This window comes from Terrapene carolina, unplaced genomic scaffold (genome assembly GCF_002925995.2).
Source record: "Terrapene carolina triunguis isolate 2854851 unplaced genomic scaffold, T_m_triunguis-2.0 Scaffold838, whole genome shotgun sequence".
In the NCBI taxonomy this organism is placed as follows: Eukaryota; Metazoa; Chordata; order Testudines; family Emydidae; genus Terrapene; species Terrapene triunguis.
In genome coordinates, this window is record NW_020665189.1 from 9,845,333 (window position 1) to 9,863,640 (window position 18,308).

Genomic DNA, 18,308 nt, shown 5'->3' on the forward strand with positions numbered 1-18,308 from the left:
TGTTCTCAAAGATATATGGCCAAAAAGAATAAATTAGAGGGAATGTAATGAAGACCATTAAAAAGTTCCATAGATTCTGCAATCCAGCAAAATAGAATGTGAGAGGCATGGTTACCATGAGAAATTAAATAGTTTCACTACATTTCTACATGATAAAGAAATGTTTAATAATTGCTTGTTGAGTCTGAGCTTGTTACTGATTAGAGATCCTCATAAGCATTTTCTAGTCAACAAGTTTAACTCTTCATTGACAATTCACCTTTAGTTATCAGTTCTTAATGGTTATTCTCACACTTATCAACACCTGCAGGCAGCTATTGTGACATTGTATATATGCAAATTGGTGCTCTCATCAGCACTTGCAACAGAATATACAGTACACATGAAAGTACTGCTGTAGAGCCAAGTGGGTTAAGCAATTGTTAGAGCATATTCAGCAGATAACACAAGTCAATGGTTTTGTTTCAATGGTGATCTTTTCCCATAGCGAAGATATCTGACATACAGTGAAGTGAGACCAGGTATTGAATACAAACACAGTAAGGTAACGCAGCAACTAGACATGGGGGGAAAAATTATCTACATTCCCAGCAGAAGACACAGATGTGTAGTAATGTGTATTTGATTGGCTTTAATTTGAGTTTATTTTCTCCCCGGTGCTTTTATTGCTGTTTGGCTTGGGCACAGTATAGGAGATCAAGAACTAATGTTGATTTCTCCTTCTAAATGGAAAACATGTCCTGCACAGTGACAGAGTCATAAAACTGTTTGGATTTTTGCTGTTTAAATGCAGCACTGGCAGAAACATGCATGGAGTCTCTCCTTTTCCTAAATAAGGGGAACAATCATGTTCTGCACATGTTTTCCTCTTTCCATTTGTTCTATTTTCTCTCACTTTTTATTTTGTGGAGTTATTGTGAGTTTGTTGTTTCCCACACACATATTTTCTAATTTCTTAGCTCTGTTTTCCACTTGCCAGAAAGCTATAGACTGCTTAACTCTGCCCCCTTCATCCCATATCCATCCAGAAGATCTTACCCGCAGCACTAGTAGTTTTGAGGATGTTTGGTACACTAGTTGGTCATGTAAGAAGACGTAGTTTGGTGAAGAGGTAGGTGCAGAAGAACAGCTAAAGAGGCTAATGTGGAAGGCTGGTATCCCTATAGGGGTTAAGTTAAGGTTATGGTGCCAAAGCCATGTTGTATGGCAGTTGGGGTAATGGTAGCAGTGTGCTTGTGGGTGGTGAAGTAGAAGAGATAAGTTGTTAGATAGCGTAACTTTTATTTTCTTGCATGTGGGGAATATGTGTTAGGTGTGGTGTGCATATAACAACCCCAAATGCTGCGCACACACACACACACAAAAATTAATGCTTAAGCAGATGTGGGGTGTTAGACAAAGGCAGAAGTTAGAAGTGAAGCTGATGTCAGAGAAGATTACATCTATCCGCAGTTGCACATGCACCTTTTCCCATTTTAGGATAAAATCTGATGCAAAAGTGTAGCTCCTGATGGAAAATATTTCATGTGCATTCAGCCTCAATCAATCAGATTTTGGGGCAAAGCACATAAGCTTTCACTTATGATGACTAACAGCAAAACATGACGTTGCATCCAATTTAATAATGCATACCTGTTGCACCAAATCAGAATTCACCTCCTTACCAAGATTTGTGTAGCTAGATGGGACGGGTACCAGTCAATGATGGAAAGTAAAGCTGCTGTGGAAAAATTTCAGCCACAGCCCAAATTCAAATACTTCATTTTGCAAATTTATAAAGAGAAAAACAAAAACAAAAAAACCCTACATAGTAAATTCAAAAGGTATAAAAATTAAATGTCATGTGAAAGTTTTCACCCATTAACCACATTTTAAAAAACAAATAAAAAACAAAAAGAGGGAAAGACAAGAAAGCCCACCCCATTCCAAGACCATTTTAGGATGCAAGCCAATGGAGTCACTGCCAGACAGTTCCATAATTCCTCGGTTCTTTATGCATCCATGCATGTTGCAGCAGCTACCAGAATGCCTGGATACCAACTCCTATCATCTGACAAGATTATTAAATTTTGGTAAATGCAGGGGGGAAAAAACAACTATTGCCCCTGCTTAGTACATAACTATCAAAGACTCATAAAACTGACAAACTAAAAACCAATGTTCACTGGAACAAGCATAGGCACTTTTCTGTCTTGGCTATTTTCATGCTAAAATTCAACTTCCAACCCTGACCTTTTCTTTTGTACAGCTATTCAAAATGAGATTAAGTTTTGTGTATGTGTATTTAAATATTTAGTGAAGTACCTCCCCAGATACACGTACGCGCGCGCACACACTCTTCATAGGCAAAGATCGCTGAACCATTGTGCTGAAACAAAACCAAAGAAAACAAAACATTCACACACAGATGCATCATACAAATTTTCATCCCCAAAACCTGAAAGTTTCAAAAAGTTACCACATGACTGAACAGGGAGTTCATTGATATTAAGGCCAGATAGGACCACTACGATCACCTAGTCTGACCTCCTGCATAACACAGGCCAGAGAACTTCACCAAGTGATTCCTGCATCAGGCCCATAACATTTTGCTGAGCTGCAGTCCAGAATGGAAACTCTTCTGCACCCTTAACTATAGCAGTCAGTGCTGCTTGTGCACTATTAAAGTGTTTTAAAACTTCATAGATCATATTTATCATACATGTAGGGTGACAAGATAGCAAGTGTGAAAAATCGGGACGAGGGTAGGGGGTAATAGGCACCTATATAAGAAAAAGCCCCAAATATCAGGACTGTCTCTATAAAATCTGGACATCTGGTCACCCTACACACATGCTACTTTAATGCTTCAGCTGCCCAGTTGCAGAGCTTCCATTGACTTCCAAGGCAGTTCTATCCCTGGAGTGCCTAAAGGATTGGAACCCTAGTCAAGCAAAGCTTTTACGAACATGCTTAACTTGAAGCCCCTGAATAATCCCCTAGTCAAAGGGACTACTCAAGTGGTGAAAGACTGGACCCTTCCATGGTCTCCATTTCCATCTGGAGCATGTCTTGGTTCTACATTCAGTTTGGGTTATGCCTGATCTAAGTGTGGCATCCCTGCAAGTTTATCCCAGATTTTAATCTTGGCTATTTATATGATTTTAACTGTTCTGCTACCTAAGGTAACCATCTTTTCAAAAGGCAAAAGTGGGACACATGCAGGAGCCCCACCCCCCTCAAACCAGGCCAGAAGCCAGAGCCCGGCTGTGGTAAGAACCACCCAGGGAACCCGGCTGCTGTGTGGAGCCACAGATCCTCCACCTGCCCTGGGCGTGGGGTGCCTGAGAAAAAACCCTTGGCCCATCCGTCCAGGGTAGGTTCAGGGTCCAGTGCTCCCCACAGCAGCACAGGCTCCAGGTTCTGGCCTGGCCAGGTGTGGGTCCTCAGGGCGGAGGAGGAGGAGCAGGGGTCGGAGCCTCATGGCAAAGGGGGCTAAGGCCCACCTCTCCCCTCCCCCACCAGGAAGAGGCTGGTGCGGCCCCTGAGCCTCAGACAGGCATGGAGCGGTGCCGCAGGGAATCCAAGACAAATGCTCTCCCAGGGTCATTCAGCCCGGGACCAGGACTTGAACTCTTCCTTTCAGGACTGTCTTGCCCAATTCGGGACAGGTGGTCACCCTACTGCTGCCAGTGGAGAGAGATTCTGGTCATAGCCTGATCTATTCTGCATTCAAAGACAGGATTTCAACTCTTATCCTTAGTTAGATTGATTAGGGAAGTTAAGGGCCTGCAGATCTCTCTATCCACATATAGGCATTGCAAAAAACAAAAAAACAATTAGCTTAAGTTGGAAGAAGACATTTATTGTTAATTGAATAAACGGCTAACAAAGCTGATCAATCTGGCCCTTCCTGCGGTCTGGAGCAGAGATATCATTCAGACAGTACTCCGTCTCCCTCACTGAAAGCTGCCTCCCAACTCAATGTCATCTAATAGATAAGCACATTGATTCTTTACAAAGCCAAACAATAAAAAGCCCAGCCATCAATCCAGACAATTCTTGCTGTCTGGCATCCTCAACAATTTACTTTTTAATTGATTTGGAAAGGTGGTGTGTAATCAGCTGTCCTGACATGTATTTACAGAGTGCTCTGCACAGCACACACACACCACTGAATTGTACTTCAATGCCTCCTACACATCAAGATTTCACCATCAATATTGTAAAAGTTCAATGAACTACACACAATCCTGCCTTGTAAAAACACTGCCGCTGCACAATATAGATTAAAACTGTACATTTGAATGCAAGCTCGCCTTTATATGGGGGTGGGCATGATCTGAACATAATGGCTTAAAGTCAGTTGGAGATCTGAAAAATCACATATTTTTTCCAGAATGTTTTGAGTCTTCCAAAACAGAACCCATGAGATGTTTTAAATGTATTATAAAGCTATGTATAAAACACCAAAGAAGGTAAATAGTGCTTAATGGGCAGATTAAGATACATTCATTGACCTAGATAACGTAAATGTTTACTATTTGTACAATCATAACAGGATTTTTTTTTAATATAAATGCTATTGCCTCCTTTTTGCACTCACTGCATGATGTTAGAATAGCAAGGAGAACATGCTAACAGACATGGCTGTATCCTATCCAAGAGTCAGGACTGGTGCAAGAAGTTTTCCTACTCTAGCAGTTATTGGGCTTGAGCAGATGAATAGGTGGACAGAGATGCACTGGCTTTCAGCCTCTGCTATTAGTATGGGAAGAGTGCCCTATAAAAGGGAAGGACCCTGGAAAGCTGTACAGTGGTAGCGGCACCTGGCTGCTGGTTTGGGCCATACTTGAAGAAATAAACAAACCTTCCCTCACCCCAAAGCCATGATACGGGGCAGCCGGGGGAGTGGGAGTGGGAGTGGCTGGATTTTGGGTGCTAATTATAAAAAAAAAAAAAAAAACACACCCTAGCTGGCTGCCTGCGTGGTCTGTGCTGTTGAGAGCATTGCTGGACTTGACGTTTAAAGGTTAGAACATCCCCGAAAGACTCATTTGCATGCCATTCTCTTTCAGAGTCAGTGTGGCGCTATTTAAAGGCGTATTCCTAAAATTGTGAATGACCATATCACCCATTATCTGGTTGTTGCCCTAAAGAGTATTAGCTGTTCAATGTAATTATTATTATGTATTTACATGCAGTAGTTCCTAGAAACCCTAGTCATGTGCCAGGACCCTGTTGTGCTAGGCGCTGTACAAACAGAACATAAATATGGTCCCTGCCCAAAAGAACTTACAATCTAAGTAAAAAACATTTATTTCAACAGTAAACATTTGAATCTCACACAATTATTGTAATTATAGCAAGTTCTCAGTGCCTGTAATCCCAATTCTACATCTGATCCAGAATTATATAGTGAATGGGTATTTCAGTCAAGTGGGTGTTGTCAGCCCCTCTAATGCCTGTGGTACTGCAGTCCTCCAAAAAAGTGTGACACTCCAGTTTTATACTGACATAATGCCCCTGAAATCAATTGAGGCACACTAATGTAAAACTGGAGCAGTGTAGTAAGGAATCCAGTCCCACAGATCCAAGAAGATTTGAAGATTCCAAGACCAGAAGGGAAAATTGTGATCATCTACTCTGACTCCTGTATAACACAGGGCATAAAACTTTCCCCAAAATAATTCCTATGGCATATCTTTTAGAAAAAATCCCATTATGATTTAACAATGGTCAGTGACGGAGAATCCACCGTGACCCTGGGAAAATTGTTCCAATTTATTACTCTCACCATTAAAAATGTACACCTTATTTCTGTTCTGAATGTGTCTAGCTTCAACTTCCAGCCATTGGATCATGTTATACCTTTCTCTGCTACATTTAAGAGCCCATTATTACATAATTGTTCCCAATGTAGAGACTTAGTCTGTAATCAATTCATCCCTTAACCTTCTCTTTGTTAAGGTAAATTGATCGAGCTCTTCAAGTCTATCACTATAAGGCAGGGATCGGCAACCTTTGGCACACAGCCCGCCAGGGTAAGCCCGTTTGTTTACTTGCCATGTCTGCAAGTTCGGCCGATTGCGGGTCCAACTGGCCACGGTTCATCATCCCAGGCCAATGGGGGCGGCAGGAAGCGGCGCGGGCTGAGGGATGTGCTGGCCGCTGCTTCCTGCCACCCCCATTGGCCTGGAGCGGCGAACCACAGCCAGTGGGAACCGCGATCAGCCAAACCTGCAGACGTAGCAGGTAAACAAACCAGCCCGGCCAACCAGGGGGCTTACCCTGGCGGGCCGCGTGCCAAAGGTTGCCGATCCCTGCTATAAGGCATGCTGTCTAATCCTTAATCATTCTCATTGCTCTTCTCTGAACCCTCTCCAATTTATCAACATCTTTTTTGAATTGCGGGCACCAGAACTAGACACGTTATTCCAACAGCGGTCAAAGCAGTGCCAAATATAGAGGTAAAATAACCTTTCTACTTGTACTCGCAATGCCCCTGTTTATACATCCCAGGATCACATTAGCTCTTTGGGCCAAAGTGCTATACTGGGAGCGCATGACTGGCTGATTATCCACAACAACCCCTAAATCTTTTTCAGGGTCAAGTTGACTGTAGCTGCATCACAACATCTCTATTCTGCTATTTAAAACAGGCATGTCTGCAACAAATGTCCTGAGTATAATTTATTCTACATGCTAGCCTAGATGGAATAACTGCAACTGTTAATTTGCCTCAGATGTGTAGCCGTGTTGAACAGCCTGGCTATGCATAATTTTTTTTTTTTTTTTTAAAGACATCATTCAGCTAACTCAGATCTAAATGCAAAATCTAACACTCCAGCACATCATTTGGATTTGTGACATTCCCTGAAGGACTTTGGATCCATAAACCAATTTATGGATTACAATAGAGACAAACATTGCATTTTCATCTGTGATGGATAAATTCGCTCCAATATTTCTCAGATTATTTAAAGAAAAAGCGATCCGATTTTTCCTCAGCTCAACAGTCAGCGTTCAAAAGGTAAGAAACACTTCTTAGCCTGAGGAGACTGTGAAAGACATTTGAAGGTAAAGCTTTAGAGGCGGAAAATAAAATGGTTGATGATAGCATTATTTTTCTTCCCTGTCATTTTGAACTTTAATCTTCAAATACAGCACAAAATTTGTTTTTGCCAAGAAGCATTTTTGTTGTTTGAGCAATCAGTGAGCTGGGCTAAAGAAGCAGTTTTACTTTAACTCATTCAAGGCCTCATGGAAAAGAGAACACCACAGAAGGAGAAACGTCTCATGCAAAATAACACAGTAGGAAATGGAACACTCCATGGTGCACGAATATGCACCCTAGTGAAGCCAGGCATACTACAACCATAAAACCGAGTGGGATGCCAAACCCCACAAATCACCACAACCTCTGCAGCAAAATGATAACAAGGAACATAATAATGTATCGGTAGAGTGTATATTTCTGCTTGGAACAGTCAAGAATAAAAGAGAAATTGGAGGTAAATTATATTCTAGATACCCCACTTCATATTGTAACATTAGGGATATCCGAAGGAATGAGATGCGACCACATTGTCTAAACATCCAAACGCAGTCAGAGGTCTGACACTTCCTGAGAGCAGGTGACAGGAAGGACCACCCACCACAAGAGACTCTTTGAATGCTTATCTGTCAGCTGCTCTCTCAAACTACTCCCACCTGCAGCCCAGCTAATGGGGAAGGCTAGCCCATTACAATGTGTCGGCTTTGGCTATGCCTACAGTGATGGCCTTAGGATCACATACTCTCAGAAACCCCATATCATATGCACATAGCTATCCCTTAGTCTCTGTGCAATCCCAGTGGGCCAGGACCAAATGAAGCTGAATTCACTAATGACTCTCCCTTCACTGGGAAGGCTGCACTGCCTGATTCCTGATACAGCTTTGAGGACTGCAGCTCACCAGACACACAGAGTTTTGCAAACAACTTAGCAAGGAATTGCCACAGCTGGAGAGAGGTCACAGACAGGGCACAAGTATGTGTTGGTGGAAAGAATTGGTCATCATAGGTGAGAAGGGAGTTGGAAGGTTGCTGCACTTTGCCTAGGGAGTCACAACACGTAGGGTCAAGACCTTCCTGTAAATTTGTTTCTCATGTAATGTTAATCCCCAGCGAAGTGCTGGTCTGATACATCTGGTCAGAACTGGAGTAGAAAGCTCAGAAGTGAATTCTTAATGCAGAAGGACAAGTATGGAGACCTCACTCACAGCCAGCTCTGCAGAGGGTGAATTTCACCCTCTACAGAGAACCAGCACACAGCCAACCCACCACTTAAAGTCCCACGTAATCCCTCAAAATAGGCCCTCTGCCCTGGAGTGAATTTCACCCAGAAAACGATGTCAAAACAAACAGAGCAGTATCCAGTGTGACATCACCTGGCTGCTCATGTATTATATCATCAGCTAGCATAACAACACAGGGATATTGAGAATGGGGCAGGGGGAAGTCATGAGCTGGATGCCATTTACCCACATACCACTTCCCGAAAGAAAATGAATATACAATGAACACCGACTAGCTGATACTGATGTCTCTTCCACAAGCACATCTGCTGGGTACATAAACATAAAATAATGCCAAAGGCCAGCAGTTGTCATAGGCATTTGACATTTTATTCTGGTATGTGCAGAGAAGAGAGCCCATAGGTTAGGGGCATCTTAAATTGTGCACACTTCTAACAATGGCCATTCTGCTCATGGCTGTCTAGCATAAATGAGCAGGTCCTTCCATTACTGCTTAGTCAAGACCAGGACTTAGGGAGACCCTGTGTGGTGAGCCTAGATAAAACAGGCTGTTCAGTTAGTCTGGGACCTAGAGAGCCAGAGAGAACTACAGTCTGTGTCCTCAATAAGGGCTCCCCTTCATATTCATTACAACTAAATCTTGCCTGATGGGATGGCGCAAGTTTCCCTCTGAGTCTAGAAGCTTCTCACCAGGGAAATTCTAAGCATGGGTCTGGTGGCATTAATACTGATTCATTTAAACAAATGACTCCAGCCCATAACTTATTATTTTCTCAAGCTATTTTACTGGAAACTCAGCAAGGACAAAATTAAAGACCTAACTAATGAATTTAGGAAAGAAAATATGCAAATAGGCTGATATGAGTCTTTCGTTTTAGATAAAAGATGAGATTTTGCAATTTGAACGCCAAGGAGGGATAGTAACAAAAAAGTGAATGACTGTGCCCGCACTCACCTACGAGGGAAATGGCTAGGGAATCATTATCTTTGTCTGAAAAGAGTTTGAAACTGAGGAATAAATTGAGGGACCATTCTTTTGGTTATATCAGGTTTTTCACTCAATAAAATTCATGCAGTGATATCAAAATTGCTTAATTGCCTCCGCCTCTACAATACCTTCAAGTTAATATCGCCATTTAATATTCCAGCAGCATGAATACATCTCATGCAACCATAATATGTTGGTACTGTAAGTACTGTATTGTGTGGGCTTGAAATACTGCACCATATACTGGTGTTTTTTTCAATACACTAATTCAATGCAGCAAACAAAGATTATACTGATTTATAGTTTGTGCCTACTCTCCAGAAATCAGAAGGTTTCTTGTGTAAGAAAAAGAACACTCCCTTTTGAGACTTCATCCCCTGCTTTTTGAAGCGTTACTGATGCTTCCATTAGGAAAATGCCAACTTTAATTCCTGAGACAAGGTAGGTAAATTTAGAAATTCATAACTTTGCTAGATAATTAAAATCATGGACTGAATAAAGACACTAGATTAATGTATTATTACAACAGCCTATAACTGATTTAACCACCCTCCCAGCTTTGGGTTGGGGGGGTCCCCTTATGACTGGAGGGATGTTAACAGGCCACTTCAGCTTGAATGGTTCCTTGAAATATGTGTTAACTACTTACACTGTAGCAGTGTTCCACATTGTATTTAGCTGTGACACTGAGTACATTTCCCAGACCTGAAGATGAGCTTCTCTCTCTCTCACCAACGCAAGCTGGTCCAACAAAAGATATTACATCACCCACCTTCTCTCTCTAATATTCTGCGGCAGACAAGGCTACAATAACACTGAATACAACTTTAATTCCTGAACAGAAAAGGGAATGGAGAGGAATCATGCAGTACTTGCACTTTCATGCAGAAAGGAAAGCTGATTTAGTCATCTGATGCATTGAAAAATACTTCTGCAGGAAGACTTGGGAAGAAAAATAGTGAGAACAGTAAAGGTAAATTATTGCAACAGCTGTATATTTCATTAGGGCCCTGATTCAGTTGGAAGCAGCTTTCAGGGCCAGATGCTCATACAAACTACACGGGTCTCCTGGGATCTCAATCTATAGAGACTGCTCCCAGTTCCAAGGGAATTAAGCCTACTTGCTTCTGTATACGTTCAAGACTGCTGTCCCCCAATGGGCAGAACCATCTGAATACATCCAAGACCAGCATACACAAAGGGCTCCCATAATCCCCATACTCCACCATGCAATACTGATGTGCCACTGGAGTGGTGTAGCACAGAAATCAAAGGTATGCAACACTCCTACCATGCACAGCTGTTGCTTTGCATGCAGTCTGTTCCTAGGTTAGCTCAGCGGCTCCTCTCCAAGCCCCACAGTCTCCTCCTTTCTGCCCCCTTAGGTTTCCTAACGTACTTTCCTGCCCTGCTAGGCTATCATACCAATCCTCCATTGTCAAGGGCCAGCATGGTCTCTAAGATGGTTTGGGCGGGATCACCCAGCCCAGTAAGGGTTTCTGTCACCACCTGCCCTGTAACTTTGGGTGACTTAATGCCATGCTGCTATGGCTCCAAGCCCTGATACCAGTAGCCACCCTACAAGCATAAAAATCTCACCCTGGCTTCCACCTGCCCAGTTACTCCTTGCAGGGTGACCCCAACAGCCCTTCTGGTCCCCAAATCCATCTACCCTGAGTTCTTTATGACCAGACACTCAGAATTTTCATCTCTGGTTCATCACCCCTGAAGGTGTGAAAAGAGCTCCCAGCTATCAGTTCACTTCGGCAGATACACTCCACACAGTTTGCCCAGGAGAGACCTGCTTGGGGTAAAAATAAACAAAAGTTTAATAGAAAAAAACATGGATCCAAAGATGAAACGGTGAGGATAAGCAAACACATACAAACGACGCAAGAAAACAAGATGCAACTTTAGGCTTCACATTCTATGTTAGATGAATTCCCTTTTCTAATAGAAAAGTTACCTATTGCCTCTGAACAGTTTCCTAGTGTGCCCTCTGTCTTCGCGGGGATCCAGCATTTCACGAACAGCATCCCGCCTCAGTGGTGGCCCTTGGTTTCTGGATGTCCTTCAGATCAAACCACTTCCATTTTAAGGGTTTGCAGGGTTCTCCCCCCCCCCCCCCCGACTATTGTGATGGAAACGCTCTTAGTTTTTTGAGCCCCTTGCTGTCCTGAGTTGTTCTTGAAATTGTACCACCAGCCACAAGCATACTATTCTATATACATAAATCCACTGATTTATCACCTCAGTCTTGACTCTCAAGTTCAGAACATAACAAGCTTTCACAAAAGACCTTAACGGATACAGTTTTATAGTACAATAATAACGTATACTATCGATTTAATTGCTTACTCTTTGAGGTGTCAGGACCCTGCGTGTCACAGCCTACTTTAGTCAGCTGGTACAGCTACAGCTGTTAAATACGGTTGTGTTAGAAAGTGATAATGGCTGCCATCAAGCATGCCTGATCTACAGGTGATCACAGACTTCATTAGAGCAGATAGGCATACTAGCCACCCTTCATTCAGACTAAATGGAAGAAATACATAAGCTCCTTTATTGAGTAAGATAGCTGAAACAGAAGCCACTGCCCAAGGCACAGTCTACATGGAAAGGCCTAACCACCACCTAACCCAGGAAAAATAAGGTTTTCCCTGGGGACTGATGCCAGACATGGAAAGCAACGCAAGTCAAGAGAAGCAGTCATGAGTATGGCCATGAGAGGTAGCAGAGAGACAGCTCTTTGGGCACAGGACTGACTAGACTAGAAAGGCAGGCTTGGAAATTGGGGGCAAGGATAACCAGTTGCTGTTTGTTTCTACTGTGTTCAGAGAAACAGGACTGTATGTACATTCTTTGCAAACAAACAGGATTGCACCAGAGAAATATCTGACTCGTAACATCCGTATCCCTTCCTAACAGGAGCAACCCAGCAAAGCCCCAAATATTGGCTAACTGTTCAGGCCAAAAGGGGCACCACCAATACATACCAGCCAGCCAGCACTTCTTCATGGTTTCCTGTCTAGAACTCTCTCACCCCCTAAAGTCTCTGCACCCTATGCTTAGGGTACAGGCTAATGCCACCCTGACTAATGCCAGCTCTGGATTCACATCCTGACTGATTCCTCAGCCTGAGCAGCTCATGTGAGCTTGGATACACTGTGCCTAATAAGGCTCTCACTTTATGACTATTCTGATAAAGGGTACAATGTTCAAAAATGCCTTAAGTGACTTAGGGCTTGTTTACATGGCGCTTTGTCTGCACCAGAGGGATGTGACTGGCCCTGCTGGTGTGCACTACAGTTCCCTAGTTAATGCAGTCTCATTTCAAATAGTACTAACTTAACACACACTAGAGATCTTTGAGCTTGTGCCAGCATGGTCCACACGTGCCAGTTAGTGTGCAACATGCTAGTGCGGACGAGAATTTACTCCCCTCTGGCACACCATGTAAACAAGCCTAAGCTCCATTTTCCAAAGAGGCACTTACACTCCTAAGGCCTGTTGACTTTCAGAGAGACTTGGGCGCCCAAGTGGCTTTGCCGCTTTTGAACAATGGTACCTAAGATTTACACTGAGAGCCATTTCTGCATGGTCTCCATTATGTTACCGTGATGGCTGAAATTTGATTTAGCCTAATCCCCTGAGAATGAAACCATGCACTAATGCCAAACACCCGTATAGGTAAAAGGAATTTTAGTACAAACTGTTCTCTGGCTGCGAATGCTAAGCCATCTTTATGAGAGAATGCGTTAGTGTCACTTAATTTTTCAGTCTTAATTTTATTGCTTCTGGTGGCCAGCAGGGTGAGTCACAAGCCTATAACCTATTTTCCTGTCTTACGGTCTTGAATTCAGCAGTAAGGCTGAATAGCCCAGGATTTGAGGTCCTGAGTAGCCTTGGATAAGCTTCAGAAGTGAAGATACCTTTCCCTACCCCTGTGTTCAGTGTCTACCTTGAACCTTGCCTCTTGCAGCTCACCTAGTTTTCAAGCTCTTTGTCCAAGGGACCTCTTGTGTTCTATTTGCACAGAATCATGCATTCCTATGATGACATTAACCAATGTCAAAATAGTGCATGCATTTTTTACTGTATTGAATTCCAGTCAGAAGTGTTGATACTGAAGGAAGAATTAATTGACCAAAGTTTGAGTTGTGGGTGTCTCTGAAACAATCAATTTGTTTGAGTACCAGCTAATCAGATATAATACATCAGTACTCAAAACATATACAGGAATCCTGACACCACCGGTCCTTGTCCGTTGGCTGTTATCAAGAGTGTTTTTTAATAGAGAGATGATGCAGATTTATTTAGTCATTCCCTGTGCATTACCATGTGTGAATTTTTTTTTTTTTAAGTTAATGTGAAAAGGCTAAGACACCTGGATCTCCCTACTGGATACTAAATGAAAGTGCAGAGAACAGTCCTGCACTACAGTAACATCAGAGACATCAGTGGGAATATAATGAACACTGTCTGCCCAAGCATAAAAGGTAAAAAACAAGAGAAACAAATCCTATGGAGAGAATCCACACACATCTAGATAAATCTTGTCCTGAGCCCTGGGATTTCCCAGGCCTCCAAATACAACAGTTGTGGATCAACTTAATGCATCTTCAGCCCATAAACAGACACAAGGACAGACAGCCCGGGACTCTGAGCTTCCAAAAAATCAGCCTTTATCACTAGTGCTATGTTCTGTGGACCAGATTTTCAAGTAAATTCAGCTCCATTTAGGCACCAAGTAGCCAGATTTTCAAGAGAGATCATGTTGGGTGCTGTGCTTTTCTTACAATCAGATGCCACAACGCAGCTAGATCACACAAACAGCACACTGCACAAGTTCCCTGATTACACAGAGCTCTGAGGTTCGTAGTCAATGGTCTGCAGTCAAACAGTTTTGTACAACTGCACGTGACAAACTCATATGAATACTAGATTGTACAACATGAAAGGGTGTTTTGAGTAAATAAGGATTTCATGAATGGGCCCATTTTAATTGGCAGTTCTAAATTAATATTTTTGAATTTAATGCAACTTTTTAATAGGAAGAAAAGACAATCTGCAGCACACTCTAGAAACCTTAGGAATAAAATATTAGATGGAGTCATAATAGCATCTGTAGGTAGAACACACTGAAGGTCAGCCTGGATTTCCAGCTTTGATTCTAACTGCTTTTTTCCAGTTGCTTATTAATAGTTTCACTCAATTTCCTTTCAGGCTAAAGCTTTCCACATTTAGTCTTGGCCCAGAAGAGACCATTTGGTTTAAATCTGAGCTGAACTGATGCTGCCATTTTTGAGTGAGACATGCAGGGGAGAAAAAAAGTGTATTTCTCTCATATTTCTCAGCATCTGATTGTGTTTCATTTAGAGAATGGACAAAGTTAGAATTCCAGGGGCTAAATTACTGCTCAACAACTGGAGGAATGCGGTAATATTTGGGGGAGGAAGGTGTGAATAGAAGGGAGGGGTGGGTACACATTCAGTACCTGAGCACTGTGGAAGGAAGCATTATGATAATGGAGAACATGAAGTACACTATGCACTGGGGAAGGAAGAGTAGCAGTTAGCTATACCTTCAGAGAGGAACATGACCAATTCTTCCCTCATGCAGACTGTCTGATGCTGGCTGGTGTGCAGGAGAACAGGGCCTTGGCTGTTCCCCCTCCTCACCCAGATATGCCCCTTGGAGTAGTGTGTTGTAAGCAACACTGATTGGTTTCCCCAGTTAAGAACAAAAGCACCCAAGTTATGAATGCCTCCTACATAGATGGAAGAGGGACCATGTATCTACTAAGGTCCCTATTCAGTGCAGATTTTAACAACTAAATTTACTTTCCAGATCCTTTGCCATTTTTGTTTCTCAGCACAAAGGACTTATTTTACATACGGGACATTTACTATACTTGAATCAACTGTTCCCTAATAAGGGAAGCACACGTAGACCTTGGAGCCAGATGGTGGGAGGGACAGGATTCTTTCGGCTTTATCGGAAAGAACTTTTTCAAACCAGAAAGGGAAGGTTTGACTATTTTGTTTATAAGCCTTGTCTTGCCCAGGATGAGCATCACTCAGTAGCATCTGACCCTGCAGATTCCCACTGTGTTTATGAGCTGGACTATTTTCAACTGCTTTTAATTTGAAACATTTGAGCAGATTCAGGGAGTCATGAACTCTGCAGGACAATTGAGTTGGCTGTATCATTTTCAAGTAGAGCTCATCAGTCTAATTTATCTTGGGAATCAGAACACTCCAGAGATCAGCGTGGAACACAAATCTATACAGTATATTTGAGCACCGGAACACAGAGGAAGAAGATTTTTCTTTTGTTTACTTACTTTAGACACAGTCACTGAAACATTAGAATTTCTGGATATAACATCACACGTGCTAATGATTTTCACATTAACATACAAAATGTACTTAGCTATTTTGCATAAATTTGTGTACAGGACTGAATCAGAAGTTCCCACCAGATTTGATTAAACCTTTAATTAATACACTTCATGTTTATATTTTGTATAATATAAGCTCCTCTGGCATGTCTCAGATGTTTTTTTCACCCATTCCGTTTCCTCTAGGCTAAGGTTTTCAAAGACAACCCGTGATCTTGGATGCCAGACTAAAGGAATCCTAAAAGAGCTACTGAAGGTGGTAAGAAGTCAACCCCGATGACATTGACAGAAAGAGTGCTAGTCACATCAAAAGAAGAGCGTAAAAAATAATTGGGCCACATTCTCCATTGGGGGGGGGGGGGATCTATCACTGTCTATATAATTTACACCAGCTGAGGATCTAGCCCATTTGCAGCAAAAATTGTTTGAGGGTCTACAGAGTAAGAGATTATTAGTTTAGAACTCAGATGGATCGATGGTCCAATAATCAGCTTGCTCCAGAAAACATGAGAAAAATGAAGAGTCAATAACTGTCTAGGAGAAATGTACATGGATCTAAAATGCCAAATTATTGAAAACTTGATTCCTTGTTGGGATAGATACTTAATGTAATGTGTTACCCAGTCCCTAAGTTCAGCTGTCTGAGGGACTGAAGAAGACTGAAGAATTGAGGAAGAGAAGCCTAGATTGTACCATTGTTCTACATTTTGTCTTCTACTGTTTCTATACACAATTACCTTTAAGTGGAGTGGAGTTAAGTAAACTACATAAAGGCCATAATAAGCAGAATTATCTCTCTGGCTATAGAAACTCTCAGTACATTATAAAAGCGGTCTTTATATAAATTATTTTGTTTCATACAAAGAAATTGCTCATTAGGTCATTGTCAGAGAAATGTTTGGTCATGGTTCATACTTTCTGGTGGGGGAATAGGTCCATTTTAGTGATACCGATACATTTTGTGATGAGACAAAGAAAAAAAATAGTTCCAACTCCTGGTGCTATGCTTAGTTGTTGCTATGACTATTGGCAAGTCATTATGCAAGATTTTCTAATGCCATTTACTACTAAGGTGAAACATATCAAAAAGGTTTTGCACAGTGTATACCTTAAGCTAAAGCAAGCAGATCGAGGAATGTGATCACTCCCCTCTATTCGGCATTGGTGAGGCCTCATCTGGGGTACTGTGTCCAGTTTTGGGCCTCACACTACAAGAAGGATGTGGAAAAATTGGAAAGAGTCCAGCAGAGGGCAACAAAAATGATTAGGGGGCTGGAGCACATGACTTATGAGGAGAGGCTGAGGGAACTGGGATTTTTTAGTCTGCAGAAGAGAAGAATGGAGGGGGGATTTGATAGCTGCTTTGAACTACCTGAAAGGGGGTTCCAAAGAGGATGGATCTAGACTGTTCTCAGTGGTACCAGATGACAGAACAAGGAGTAATGGTCTCAAGTTGCAGTGGGGGCGGTTTAGGTTGGATATTAGGAGAAACTTTTTCACTAGGAGGGTGGTAAAGCACTGGAATGGGTTACCTAGGCAGGTGGTGGAATCTCCTTCCTTAGAGATTTTTAAAGTCAGGCTTGACGAAGTCCTGGCTGGGATGATTTAGTTGGGGATAGGTCCTGCTTTGAGCAGGGGGTTGGACTAGATGACATCCTGAGGTCCCTTCCAACCCTGATATTCTATGATTCTATGAAATACTAGAAATAAACAGATACCATGGGCCAAAATTCATTGCTTGTTTAACTCCTCTGAAGTCAACAGGCTTACATTAGGGATGAACTGGTCACATAGGTTTAAATTCTCAATAAAAAAATACACACGCTGTTTTTTTAACAGTACACCTGACTTACCTATGCTAAAATATAAAAGTCTTAGAAATTTAGTTCATAGGACTGTAAATAAAGCACAGGAAACAAAAATGGAAACAATGTATAGATGCAAAGCAATGAGAACCACAATAGATTATGAGACGGTTACAACTATGAGACAGTTTTATCTAGCAGAATGCTTGTGTTATGCTAGTATCACGTATGTGGTTTTGCTTACTTTTTGCTGTAGGTCAGAATTTTGTCCTTAACTTGCTCAAGCAGCAAGTGCACTGTATTTCTGGGTATTGGAAAAATTGTTGATTTGAAAATGGCAGAAAGAGTAATCTGTTCTATTATTCCCCAATATGTAACATTCGATAGGATTTAATGAAGTCTCACTGTCATTGTCAAAACAAAGAGCTTCTGAAATGACTGTTCTAAAATACCCTGTACAGGTCCATGCATAAACAGGCAGTTTCAAAGTTAGTAAATCAAATACAAGCAAAAGTGAGAACACTGGGTAATTCAGTTTGTGATATTATACTGTAGATGCTCAATTATAAACAGGGTCCCATGCATTTTTCTTGTAGATAAGCCTAATGGAACAGCAGAACATGACACCCAAACTTTTGCAGCTTTGTGGGGTTACCAACATTGCAGGACTGTGCAAAGATGCACTGAGAACATACACCTCTACCGTGATATAACGCGGTCCTCGGGAGCCAAAAAATCTTACCGCGTTATAGGTGAACCCACGTTATATTGAACTTGCTTTGATCTACCAGAGTGCGCAGCCCCCCCCCCCCCCCCCCCCCCCCCCCCCCCCC